The sequence below is a fragment of the Perca flavescens genome, chromosome 4 (assembly GCF_004354835.1).
Source record: "Perca flavescens isolate YP-PL-M2 chromosome 4, PFLA_1.0, whole genome shotgun sequence".
Taxonomy (NCBI): Eukaryota; Metazoa; Chordata; class Actinopteri; order Perciformes; family Percidae; genus Perca; species Perca flavescens.
In genome coordinates this window covers 35,157,456-35,171,358 of record NC_041334.1, presented here as the reverse complement: position 1 = coordinate 35,171,358, position 13,903 = coordinate 35,157,456, and positions in this window count along the sequence as shown.

Here is a 13,903-nt window from a genome sequence, read left to right as displayed (position 1 = left end):
TGTGTAGTCTACAAACTGAGAAGCAAAGCAGCCCAGACATGCAGGGCCCACAGCCCCTCCAGCACAGACAACACAAGTAACTCACATGGAGAGTTTTCACTGTAATTATAACACAATTTTACTACAGTTTTTTCCGATTGCTAAACGACAGTGGGCACAACTGGAGTCACATGTGCAAAACTCAAACTACAGTCTGCACTACCTACAGTCACCTGAGCTAAACAGTTCACATCAGCTGCAAAACAGGCTCAGTGCAGCCAAACACTATGCACAAGCCTCACTGAGATAACACACACCACCACTCAGAACACACTGAGATAACACACACTGAGGGTAAAAACACTAGCATCAAACACCAGTACACAAATTACAAACTTTCTCATCTTTACAGTTTGAACAATTTGAGTGACTTGACACTACTCAATAGTTTATTTAAGGAAAAGATATAGATTGTATAATATACCAATTTTACGTAAGGTAAACAAGAATAATGAAAATCAGCAGTTTTCTTCAATTTTATCTCTAGTAATTTATGGAAAAAAACTAAAGGTACATACGTAACAGTAACAAAGAATAGTGTGACTAATTCTGCCTCTCTCCAGCATCATGTGGCAAGTTTTCTTCATCACATTAGATGTCTGCATCATCTCTAAATACTAATGAATGTGGTGTTTCTATTGCTTTCACCTCCATTACTTTCTGAAAAACAGTAAGAACACAGTTTTACTATTGTAAAGATATAGTGTTTTTCACTTTTTTTTATAGCTGTGTACATAACCTCAGACATCTGACCTGGACATGTTGGTATCTTTGCTCTTTTACCTGTTTCTCTCAAACGGTACAGTGTATAATTGTTTCATTCTTATTTGGTGTTTGTATACAAAAAAGGCTTTCTGAGCTTTCTCTATATAAATACCATATATGTTCTAACTAATCTAAAACACCTGCTTAGGCTTTCAGCTAAAATTGCAATCAGCAGTGTTTGATAGGCACCAGACTGAAATCTATTCTGTTTTGAATGCGTGGTTAACAGTTTTGACAGCAGTGTGTTAGCATTTGAACAAAGTTCTGTAGATCTACAGTGTTGTGCACGTTGTGGTTAAAGTCATGGGATAAGTGTGTAGAGTTTTGAAAACTGTGTTCAAGCAATGAAAAACGAACTAGGGTTTGGTCCACATGAACTGCTGCTGTTAGACTGGAGTTAGAGTTTTGCGCATGTGACTCCAGTTGTGCCCACTGTCGTCTAGCAATCAAAAAAAAACTGTAAGTCTCCTGTCACCCTGCCATGCAGGCATGTATCTATGCTGTCCTATACACTTTAGGCAATGTGGGGACATCCAAGTGTACATACACCATTCAAATGGATACAGTCGGAGATAGTTTTAAGTTAAGTTTGAGGATGACTATACGAATCATTCCTGCTGCCAGTCTTTATTAGAATCTTGCTGAGAGATTTATGGGTGAAACTGAAGTGCCAGTATGCATGTTTTTGTTATTTCCTCAGGCTCACACCGACTGTATCACAGTCACAGTAGCACAGCAACAGAGAGATAACATGAGTCAGCAAACTTGGATTTAACACAGGAGAAAACAATTGGTATCAGGATGACACATCGTAAAAGCTGTGTATTAAGAAGTGAGTTTCCACCACTATTGGGGGTGGTGTACATGCAAGTCACCCACTGTTTTTTTTGGAAGGCACACCCTTGAATATTAGAACTGTAACCATGGCACTGGTATCCTTTGAGCTGGTAAAGAGGAAAGAGGCCAACGTCATAGGGAAGGGGAAACAAGGAGGGTACAAGTAATTGTCCTTGGTTTTCTTGAAAGGCGCTATATAAATAAAAGTTATTATTATTATTATTATTATTACTTAAGCATACTTACTTTATTGATTTAGTGAGTGATGATATTTAAAAGTTATTAAGACATATTTCTATTCAATAACTTTATGGAAAAGTAAAATCTATTGTGTAGGAAACAGCCTAGAACTTAGCTGCTGCTTCCAAAACTATCATTTAAATCTTTTTGTTTTATCCTCTTTTGGAAAATGGAGAAAAAACAAAAATTCACAATAGCAGCTGCTACACAAAAAGCAAATCATTTTATTTTAACTTTTATGTAGACACACACTGTTTTGTTACTCTACTTGTTGTTCTCTACTTTGGTTTGACGTTTCCTCAAGTCTTTCACCCACTCCTTGAGGACATTGACCTTTTTCCAGCTGGATGTTGGCTCTTCATTCAGGTGGAGCCAGCAACATTAGGAGCAATAGGGTAAGAGATGCACCTGGTACGAACCTTTATCTGAGGAATTGCATTCTGGTCTATTGAGGTTGATGTACTGTAGAAGAAGTGAAGAAAGAGGTAGTTCTGTGTCCATTCTATGTTGGTTACCTTAGAAGATGTCCACAAATAAATTTAGAAAATAATAATAATAATAATAATAATAAATGTTTTAAGTTGCATTTACATGTGTTGTGCTGGTCTACCAGCAATCAAGTCAAATGAATTAGGTTGAGATTCTGGGGCTGTTTGTGACTTCATGGTGGGATGGGTGAGGGTGTGGGAGAGGAAGGGAGTATCCTGTCTCTGCAGAAACAATAGTTGTACAAGTCAGTATTGAGAGTTTGCAGGATAAGTTCCCATGAAGTTTAAAATAACCTTTCAGTGGCAACTCCCAACACTTCAACCAGGCTTAACATGGTTGGCATACAAAATAGAGACACCGAAAACAAAAGTGGCACCACAGTTGTGGTTCTGCTGAGGGGGTTGTTCCACTGTTTTACCTTTACTTCACTTCCTTGCGGAGAATGTCAATAGATGTACGGATAGATAAACTAAAGCAGAGAAACTTAAATGCTGCAATGTTGCATTCACCTTTGAAAAGTATGAATGCTTTGTGTGGCAATTAATCTATAAGTTTAACACTGAGTCACATTATAAAGTAGGGAATTTAATTAGAATTAACAGGGAACACTAACAAATGCAGAGTTAAAATATTTGCAACATTCAGATTCAGGTCTCCCTTTACTCTCCTTTTAGGTGTTTCAACAGTAAACATTCAATCGATCACCTGTCTGTCTGACGGTGTTTCAATACTTGTAGTATGTGAACAAACAATGCTATCATTTGTTTAAACTCACCTGTCTTTGCTAATGATGTCTACAGTCAAATCATAACATGCACCAAAGGTGCAACTGGCCAAGCAGATTTGGACAGTATTTAGCTCCAGTGCAAACGACAGAAGCTCTGTCAGATTAGTAGAACCTGAATATGGGTTCGCTTGATGGGGTCATGACCTCGGCGTCCTACCACAAGGCAGGAAGTGAACGAAAGCCGAGAGGAAGTATTGCACTCTTACCCACTAGGAGTACCATGACATCCTCAGGAAGCATCCATGGAGCGGAGCAGTGCCAAGTCAACAGCACAATAGATTAAAAGCCAATGGGAGAGAGTGCACAAATTGTTCTCTATATCCTTGGTCTCCACCTCTGTGAGACTGCATTCACACAAACACGCTGTGCTTGTTCACCTATCGGCAGAGCACCGATACGTTTCACTTTGTAGAGGAGAGTTTATTTCAAGGAGTCATGCTCTTCTGTGAGCCAGACTGTTAAGCCGAAAAGGACGCACAATACAACAGAGGCAGAAAGACTGTAAAGTCAAGTCAAGTTTATAGTCAATTCTGCAATATGTGCCAAACATACAGAGCAATTGAAAAGACATTTCTCTCCAACCCACGGTGCAATAAGGACACGTACAACAAGTATAAAATAAAAGATAAAAAATATATACAAATAAAGATACAAGTAATATTTACAAATAAGATAGAGAAAGTAATATTGACAATACAGTAATACATTCTAAATAGTGCAAATGTAAGGCAAAATCAAACAGTACAGAAGATATTTGAAATGTGCAATATAAAGGAAGAGTTCCTGAGTGTGAGGTGAGTTTGGTAAATGTCCAGGAGTGAGGGGAGTGGGACACCAATGATCCGGCCAGTAGCATGACTGGCAGTAGTTATTAGTGTTATGGGTTTTCTGGTAGGTATTTGAGATTATAGTAGCAGCTACTGCAGCTGTGGGAACAAAGTGTGTATCATGTGGCCAGCTTTTTAATATGAACACAAGATGAGGAAGTAGAGCTGGGCGATAGGGAGAAAATAAAATATCCCACGATAATTTTGACCCAATACCTCGATATCAATATTGTGGCGATATTGTAGGAATGAATTGGTGCTTTTACAACATATGCACACAATGAGATTTTTGATAAATAATCATCAGTTGTGTAGATATAATAACTATGTGGGTAAAGGCAAATAATGGAACAGCTAGAACAGTCTGGTGTGTTCATAAAATTACATCACTCTACTGTAATGCAGCCTTTAAAACCAGGAAAAGACAACACTTGTGTCATATCAGGATATTACGATATCCAAAAGGTAAGACGATATCTAGCCTCAGATATCGATATAATATCGATATATTGCCCAGCCCTATGAGGAAGCACATCATCTCAGAAACATGGAATAAAATGACCATGCCCTAAGCCTGGCAATGAAACAACCTAAACAAAAAAATGTAAGATATATAAAAGGTACAAATACAATACCAGTATACTGTATAAACAATCCAAAACTATTTGTTTCAATTATTCATTTATTTATTTACATCAGTACATTTACTTTGAAGCTGTAACCAGCAGCCAGTTATCTTAGCTTAGCATTGAGACTTGAAACAGAGAAACAGCTAGCCTGGCTCAGTCCAAAGGAAACAAAGTCTGCCTATCAGCACCTCTAAGGCTGTGGTTGTCTTTTCAATGCAACTTTTGTGATTGGATCTGCCAGATCGGACCTCAGCTGTGTCCGTGTATGTGTAAAGCGACTTGCCTGATCAGATAGTGATCAAATATATTTCCACGCAGATATAGTCCCGTGCAATAGGTGCATCCAAAGTGGCACTTGGTGCAAGAGAGAGCCTTCCTTTTCTTTATATTTCGTTTTATTTTGTAATGGTGGAAGGGGCCCGTACAAGATGCACTTTGTTGAGGAGAGAGCAGCGGAGACGAGTGATTAACGCAACTACAGTGACCACAATGCTATAAGACAGCGGGTCTCAGCTGTGCTCCAGCCGCGGTTTTCCTCCTCTCTTCCCTTTGCTCTCGCTCGGGAGAGGAACTCCTGTGTGGCAGGAAGATGACGTGAGACTTACTTTTGATTAATTGTCTGTATTGTGCCCACATGCTGTCCACACTTTACTGAAATCCGAACTCAATGTGAGCCAGGCCTCCTCGACATGTGGTCTGGCTGATTGGATCCCAGTGCGAGCAAGTTCTGATCTTGGAGTGTACAGACGTGAGAGTTGCTGCGTCCTGGCATGATTGGATGACAGCCATAACTACAACAGATAACTTCTAATATAAAATTAAAATACAATTAGGACTATATATAGCTGCTACCTTTTACCTGGCAAGCTTTTCCGGTCTTCAGCTGAAATCTGTGACCCGTCAGAATATGTGCTCTGTAGCGCCATCTACCTGCCATAAATCATTTAGTGACTAAGCGGGGAAATTGGACCGGGGCAGAGGCATTAATAAAAACTGAATAAAAATAGCGTTCTTTTCACTGTTAGTCTCGTTTACTGTTACAGTTCATGTATGATCATCAGATGGAAAATTACTCAGTTTCAGAAACATTTAAAAGTTATATTTAGTCACTTTAAAGCTACATTGTGTAAGAATTTCTCCCATCTAGCGGTGAAATTGTATATGACAACCAACTGAATATTACTTTCTAGCCCCTCCCATTCCGAGCGCAGTTAAACTCCTACAGTGGCCAAGAAGTACGACTTCGTTAATGTTCCTTCCAGTGTAATAATAATTTTATGTTATTTTGGTACCATTTCATAGCTAACATCAGCTATCAGGTTCCCAAACATATGCAAGCTAATGTTAGTAAAGTATCAGTGCTATCGTTATAGTGTATATTGTACGAGATTAATAGTGTAATGCAATGTTTACAGCGTAGGAGAGAAGCAACGGAGGTTTGTGCTTTTAATATATTTCTCTGAGCAGTATGAACATGTCAATGAAACCGAAATGAGCTCTTAGTATCTCCATCGTTTACACACAGCTGTTCTAGCTGTAGCTAGTCTGTGTTAGAGCTGCACATGACGCGAGTTGTCTGCCAGGGAAATCACGACACATATATTTACGTTTATGTTACAAGGTAGACAATCCTTTTTCATCATTGATGCGAGGAAAGTATCCTTAGACGTCGTTCTAGCGTTATGCACAACCGTGCTATGGTTAACCAAGCAACTATAAAACTTCGAATTTACGCAAATAGGCAGAATTACCTTTTGAGAAGAAAGCAGGCAACTTCGGCGCCCATTTTAAAATCCTTGCTCCTTATGAGCTCTTTCCATCTTGGAAAAGCCACTCCAATATTAACTTCGGTCTTGTTGCTTCGCGTTGTCGTTTTAATTCTCTTTTTTTATTTATAGATTTTCAAATTACAAAACAAGAAACAACAATAATACAAACAAAGATACAATGTATTACAAACCCATCCCAACCCCCCCACCAAGGCTCAACCAACAAAAACAAAAAAAAAGTGGTAGGTACACAAAATATAGTTACACACAGTTCCTGTACATCACTTTACACTGCTCAGAGTGGGAATATTATGCAGCATTATACCACATATATCCTTATACCGTACATCAATAGACCAGTTGACAGAACATCCATGTGCAAAGGAGAATTACATCATGTGAGGGATACACTTTCAACAAATTCTATAAAGGGGGCCCAGGTTTTAGCATATCTGTCCCGTTGATTATTCCGATTATATCTCAACTTCTCTAATGGAATCACATAGGGAACTTCTTTGACCCAGTGTCTAAACGAGGGAGGTTTTACAGACTTCCAGTGCAAAAGAATTTGTCTCCGGGCTAGAAGTGTAATAAATGCTACAGCGTTTGCCTGGAGGACCGTAAATTTTAATTCTCTTTTTAACTTCTTTGGCAATTTTGTTCTCTACTCCCCCTCCCTGGCATTCGCCACGGTGCCACTGAGTTTAAAATTGCAAAAGGGGGCGGTATGTCCCTCTTTGGCTAATGTATTTTAAAGATGGAGGCGCAACATGGCGGCCGTCATTCGAGCGAGTCGCTCGTATGTATTCTGAATGATTCTGAATGGCAGATTCTACGCTTACGAGAATACTTTGATTAGTTGGTCAAAGTAATTACACATGAATGAGCACATATTTGTGAAAGAACAAAGTTTTTTTTGCTAAGAATCAACTCAAAAATTACACAATGGAGCTTTAAGATAGAAATTCAGTGAGCAGAAAAGGTCCTGTTGGTGAAATACTCCAGTCAAAGTATGGAGCCATCAAGCATCAGGCAAAAGCAGCTAATCTGTGAGAGCCCTTCCCATTTTTCTGTGAATTTTACGGTTATATTGTCCTGGGATGGTAGCAGGACCTCCCAGATAACTAGTTTTACAGATTCTGATACATAATCATTGTATGTGTGAAAATGATTTCTCCTGCATACGTATCTAAACACTTCAGTGGCTCAGTGATGTAATTCAGTTTTTACCTCCCCCATGGGTACTAGCAGCACAACATAAACTCTGTCCTAGTTCAGTACCTCCCAGAAGGTTGGTGTGAAGAGGAAGTATGACGCATTCTAAGTATGATTCATAAATGACCCACCTAGAGGACTTGGTTGTGTTTCTTTTTTTATAATCAGACCCAGTCGTCTGCTGAATGAAATCACCATTCAAACTTGGGTAGATGGATTATTTGTTCAAATTTTGCCACTCAACTTTACAGTGACAGCCAAAAAAAGACCCCAGACAGCCGGCCTCGGAGAACAGAGGTGTATTGAGAATCTCGAAGTGGGTTGGCTAGTCCTCCCCAGGATGATGTCTCGGTTTGTGATTTTATTCAATTACACACTATTTACCTTTCACATAATGTCAACACTGATGTAGAGCAGCGGTGGGTAGAAATTAACTCACCTGTACCTCACATTATATTGTGTCGAACACACACAATTTAAACGACACAGAAATACATATGCGTCCGCGCACACACACACACACACACACACACACACTTTGGCATGAGTTTGTTTATCCAGCTCGGTCAAGACCAGCGTACGGTCCTCGTCCCCTTCCCCATTCGATGTGTGAAAAGTGGAAGGAAATCAAAGCCATTTCCTTCATTCTGGCCGCGGTGGGTTGTGTTTCCCTGGGGCAGGAGAGGCGAGACTGGCAGGAAAGTATCGTTGAGCCTGCAGAGTCTGGGAAGTGTATGGAGCACCACATGTTGCCAAAAAATAACAGAGGAAACTGTTGCTCAAAGGTACCAACCGCAGGTAGGGGAAAAGGAAGGTGGTTCAAGCCCTCAATTGTGAACTTGGCTCCAAGGAGTTGCTTACTTTCATTCAGTGTGATCAGAGAGCCTGAAATCCCCCCTCTTCCTCCCCCCTCTCCTACCCAATTTGTTCATTTGCTTGTTTAACTGAGTCACTCACTCACATTCAGTCACCTCAGGAGATGAGAAAAGTTTGTTCTAAATACTCTTGAATTGTTAAACAAGGTTTTATATTGTTGAAAGTTTCCCTGTGATATCTAGATATGATGCTTTTCTTTTCTCATTTAAATGCTAATAACTTTGAGGACATCATCACAGAAAATGCTGGGAGCAAAGCTTTCCCCCTATCTGGTTGCAGCACAAGGTGAGCACCTGCCTGCTGAATTTGAGATATTACTAAGTCTTGTTGGCGCAACAAGGCAGTTTTAGATTTGTTTGAAGACTTTGTGCAAGCATACATGTGCACAAATATGTGTGTGTGTTTGTGCACATTTATGAGAGCGAGAGAGAGAGTTTGTTAGCTGTAGACATAATACTTTCAGGAATCAGAATTATGTTGAGATGCCTGGCAATGAGGTAGTCGTAGCCAGTGTGAAACAAAGAGCACGTTGTGTTTTGAATTTACTTTTCTTTTTTAAGAGTCTGTGCTTGAAACAGCACCTCAGGTTGTGATCGGAAAAGTATTAGCTTACTTAGTAATGCTGCAAAATGGGATTGCCTTTTTTCAGCGACAAGTAGGGATTACCATTTTAAATTCAGTTATTACATTACTCATCCCAGTAGCAATCCTTTACTTCGACAATTCGGGGCTTGATTTGTTTGCTGTCTTACTAGAAGTTTGATGGACGGTTGATGCTCGTTTCTCTGTGTTTATAGAACAGACTGCTGCCAGACACGTTAGCTTGGTGAAGAGGTTAAAGGTCCCGTGGCATGAGAATTTCACTTTATGAAGTTTTTTAACATTAATATGAGTTCCCTTGCCTGCCTATGGTACCCCAATGGCTAGAAATGGCAATAGCTGTAAACAGAGCCCTAGGTATCCTGCTCTGCCTTTGAGAAAATGAAAGCTCAGATGGGCCGATCTGGAATCTTCCCTCAATGACATCATAAGGGGAAAGGTTACCTCCAAGCGAGGAAGTGAAGCATGGCAGTTGGTCAAGGCCACACTCCCATCCTCCACATTACCCCCCCTCTCTCCTACTCAATAACATTTAAAGCTACAGACACAGAAATGGCACATACTAAAGAAAGCTCATTGTGGGACTGGCTCTAGTGGCTGTAATTCTGCACCAAGGCTGAATTTCGGGAAAGAGACTTCAGATACAGTATTAGGGGACCACTAAGATCTATATAAAAGAGACTTCAGATACAGTATTAGGGGACCACTAAGGTCTATATAAAAGAGACTTCAGATACAGTATTAGGGGACCACTGAGGTCTATATAAAAGAGACTTCAGATACAGTATTAGGGGACCACTAAGGCCTATATAAAAGAGACTTCAGATACAGTATTAGGGGACCACTAAGGTCTATATAAAAGAGACTTCAGATACAGTATTAGGGGACCACTGAGGTCTATATAAAAGAGACTTCAGATACAGTATTAGGGGACCACTAAGGCCTATATAAAAGAGACTTCAGATACAGTATTAGGGGACCACTAAGGTCTATATAAAAGAGACTTCAGATACAGTATTAGAGGACCACTAAGGTCTATATAAAAGAGACTTCAGATACAGTATTAGGGGACCACTAAGGTCTATATAAAAAAGACTCCAGATACAGTATTAGGGGACCACTAAGGTCTATATAAAAGAGACTTCAGATACAGTATTAGGGGACCACTAAGTTCTATATAAAAGAGACTTCAGATACAGTGTTAGGGGACCACTAAGGCCTATATAAAAGAGACTTCAAATACAGTATTAGGGGACCACTAAGGCCTATATAAAAGAGACTTCAGATACAGTATTAGGGGACCACTAAGGCCTATATAAAAGAGACTTCAGATACAGTATTAGGGGACCACTAAGGTCTATATAAAAAAGACTCCAGATACAGTATTAGGGGACCACTAAGGTCTATATAAAAGAGACTTCAGATACAGTATTAGGGGACCACTAAGGTCTATATAAAAGAGACTTCAGATACAGTATTAGGGGACCACTAAGGCCTATATAAAAGCATCCAAAAAGCAGCATGTCATAGGACCTTTAAAGGTGTGGAAAGGTGGAAAGGCCAAAAAAGGAACCAGAAGAGGATAAACGTGCCTCCTGGTAACACAAAACTCTATATCCACGATGTTCCACTTCCGGGATTGCTCCGTTTGCCGTATTTCCTTCTTTTCGGCCAGATGTCTGTTACTTTCCTTGTTCTTTGTGTTGGAATTTTTAACACCGGTCGATTTCTGAGGACTATGGTTAACTGCTCCTCAGATCGCTGCAGGGTAAATCCAGACAGCTAGCTAGACCCCGTTTACACGTACATGGTTATTTTTACAAACAGAGACATTTCCCTTCATTTTGTGCCCTTCGTTTACACGCAAATGGAGAATTCGTCTCTGAAACCGAGTCTTTCTAAAAACTCTGGCCAGAGTGGAGATTTTGGAAATCTTCGTTTGCACGTTTGCATTTAAACTGAGACAAACGGAGGTTTAGGCAGCCGAGAAAGAGGACGTGATTGGTTGCTGTTGTTGCTATTGTCGGGTTTCTGGCCTTGAGCTTGTCATTACACTGCCACCTACAGGTTTGGCATGCTCTTGACGGCATTGACGGCATTAATATACGGGTACATATAAACCAACACTTTTCTGAAAACGGAGAGGTTGAAATGTCCGTTAATGAAAATAGCCGGCCACATGCAAACGTAGTACTAGACCATCTGTCCAATCTGAGTTTTCTGTTGCACGACTAAAACAACTTTTGAACATACACACGTTCCACCAAAACAAGTTCCTTCCCGAGGCTATTTTGTAGAGGCACCTTGGCTTAGCACCCACATGACGATTGTGATTGGTTTAAAGAAATGCCAATAAACCAGAGCACGTTTTTATCCCATCCCGGAATACTGTATGGACTAGCCAGACCCTCCTCCGCAACACTGTGAAGGAAGGTCTAACAAAACGAGACTATTCATACGGTGACAAGACGCCTCGGTTTGTCCAAGATTGTCCCAGTTTCAAGTAGGGTGTCCCGAGTCCCGACAAATATCTGTAAAACACTAAAATGTCCCGGTTTCACCACAATTAATATAATAATAATAAAATACATGTGGAGATACTGTAGGTCTGGCATTGTGAAACTACAAGTAATGTAGCTAATTACTTTTCAATGACTAATATGTAATGAGTAATTGAATAAAATAAATTCAACGCTGGATGATATTTCAGGTTTAACAGACGTACGTAGGAAGGATGATCAGAAAGTTGTAAGAGCAACAGCAACAGAAGAATCTCGTCACCACATTTTCACCTCAACAGCCCAAGACTGAATTTGAAACCTGCATGGTTCAACACAATACGAAAACACAAAGCAGCTTCTACAGAGTGTCACATCTCTCCACACATATTGAAACTGGGATTGTGATACGAATGATCTTTTGAACCGTGTAAGAATCACAAATGCTGATATAACACCTGGCATCTGTTAATTCCCTGCAGGCAGAGCCCCACAGAAAGCACTGTTCACACCTCAGCTGGAATGCAGGCTCTGCTACAGAACATTAAAACAACTTCATACACCACTTAGATAGATGTCAACAGCAGCTTGGAATCATGCACTGCAAAGATTGGCTTTTGTCACAAATATTACAGTTAAGGCCCACTTAGGAGCAAGAAGTCCTTGTGGGTAATGTACACAACTCACCCTTGATTCCCATCAAGCAGAAAAGATTGACTATAAGCAATCAGGGCTGACAGCTGATTTTTTTTTTTCTTTCAGAAAACTCCAGATGAGGGGGGGGAGGCCTCTAGCTCACCCAGTAAGAGCATTCGCCCCATGTTGGCTGAGTCCTGCAACGCCGGGGGTTCGACTCCGACCTGCTGCCCTTTGCTGCGTGTCATCCCCCCATCTCTCTCCCCCTCATGTCTATCCACCGTCACTTCATAATAAAGGGAACCCCCTCCCCCCCCCCAAAAAAAAAGAAAACTCCAGTTGAGGCCCTGCTTCTCACAAAATCTGCCGTGTCCTTACTGAATAGATAACTTGTCCTGAAGAGGAGGACGTCTCATCAAACTGATCCTTTTCTATTTTAGCTCTGCCAAGTCACTTTAAAAAAGGACCTTTATGTTTGGGCCAGACTGGAGAGTAAAAAAGCTACCGTGCCAGCATCATGGCTTCATATGGAAGAACGTTTGAGCTTGACAGCTTCTTTTGACCTCATTGAGCCAAAAGCTGAACACCTTACAAACTTTCTCTCTAATCCCAGACGAGTTTCATGGTGAATCGAGTACGTGCAATTTAAAGCTCCAGATTGAATGAGGGACAGATAATGCAGGTGTGAAAGGACACTGAATGGAATATGATTGAAAATGGGAAAAATGTTTAATTTTCTCAATGAGCTTTAGAAAATCTTTACAGGCGGTAACTCGGTGGCTTCGAAGCGTCCAATCAGTGTTTAAATAGACGAGCAAATTAGGCATTTTAATCGACTTTTCCGTGTACCATCAAATGAATTACATTGCTCACCCCTTTTATTTATTTTTTTAAATCAATGGGTACATAACCAAGATAAGACTTTTAATTTCTGATAAGTTGGACCCGGCAATCATTACATTGTCTGTGCTCTAAGTAGCTAAAATGGACCTGGGAGGTCAAATATTCACTGGAATAAAATGAATGTAACGCAAACTTGTATAAAGAAACTTTTACCCAGGGAATGGTGAAGTTAATCAAAGTTATTTTATCTTTATAATACGCACTTTTAAAAGTATAACTCAGGTAAGTAAAGTGTAAGCATGTAAAAAGGATTTATTTTTAGGCCAGTCACTTGTTGATTGAGAGAAAAGGAACACTGAAGGCATCCTATAAGCCAAATCCTTTCCCTCCACACCTCATGTGTGGGTGGCAGATGGTAGCTTGCTGGTTGTCACAGCGATAGAAGATGGAAATGCAGGTGACTGATTCAAAGCAAGCAAACACCCCCTTTGTGAAAGACACTATACACCATACTAATATACAACCTATACATTCACACAGGAGCTGATGTTTTTTTTTTTTTTTCTGTTATCACTTTGAATCAAAGCACAAGTTGTTAATGTCCTGATAATTGCTATATACACATAACAACAGCAGTGGCATACAAACTACATTACTTCATGCTTCTTTTTAATAGCCTATATGTTTTCCTGGCAACAGCTGGTGATACTGCTACTAAATATTGCTGTCATCATCTCTCCGCCATATGAGCTGTATTTCTTTAGCCAGACTAGCCACCAACAGATCCAAAATGGTGGATTTATAAAAAAAAAAAATATTATGTGTTTCTTCCTCCCCTAAACAGTTTACAACT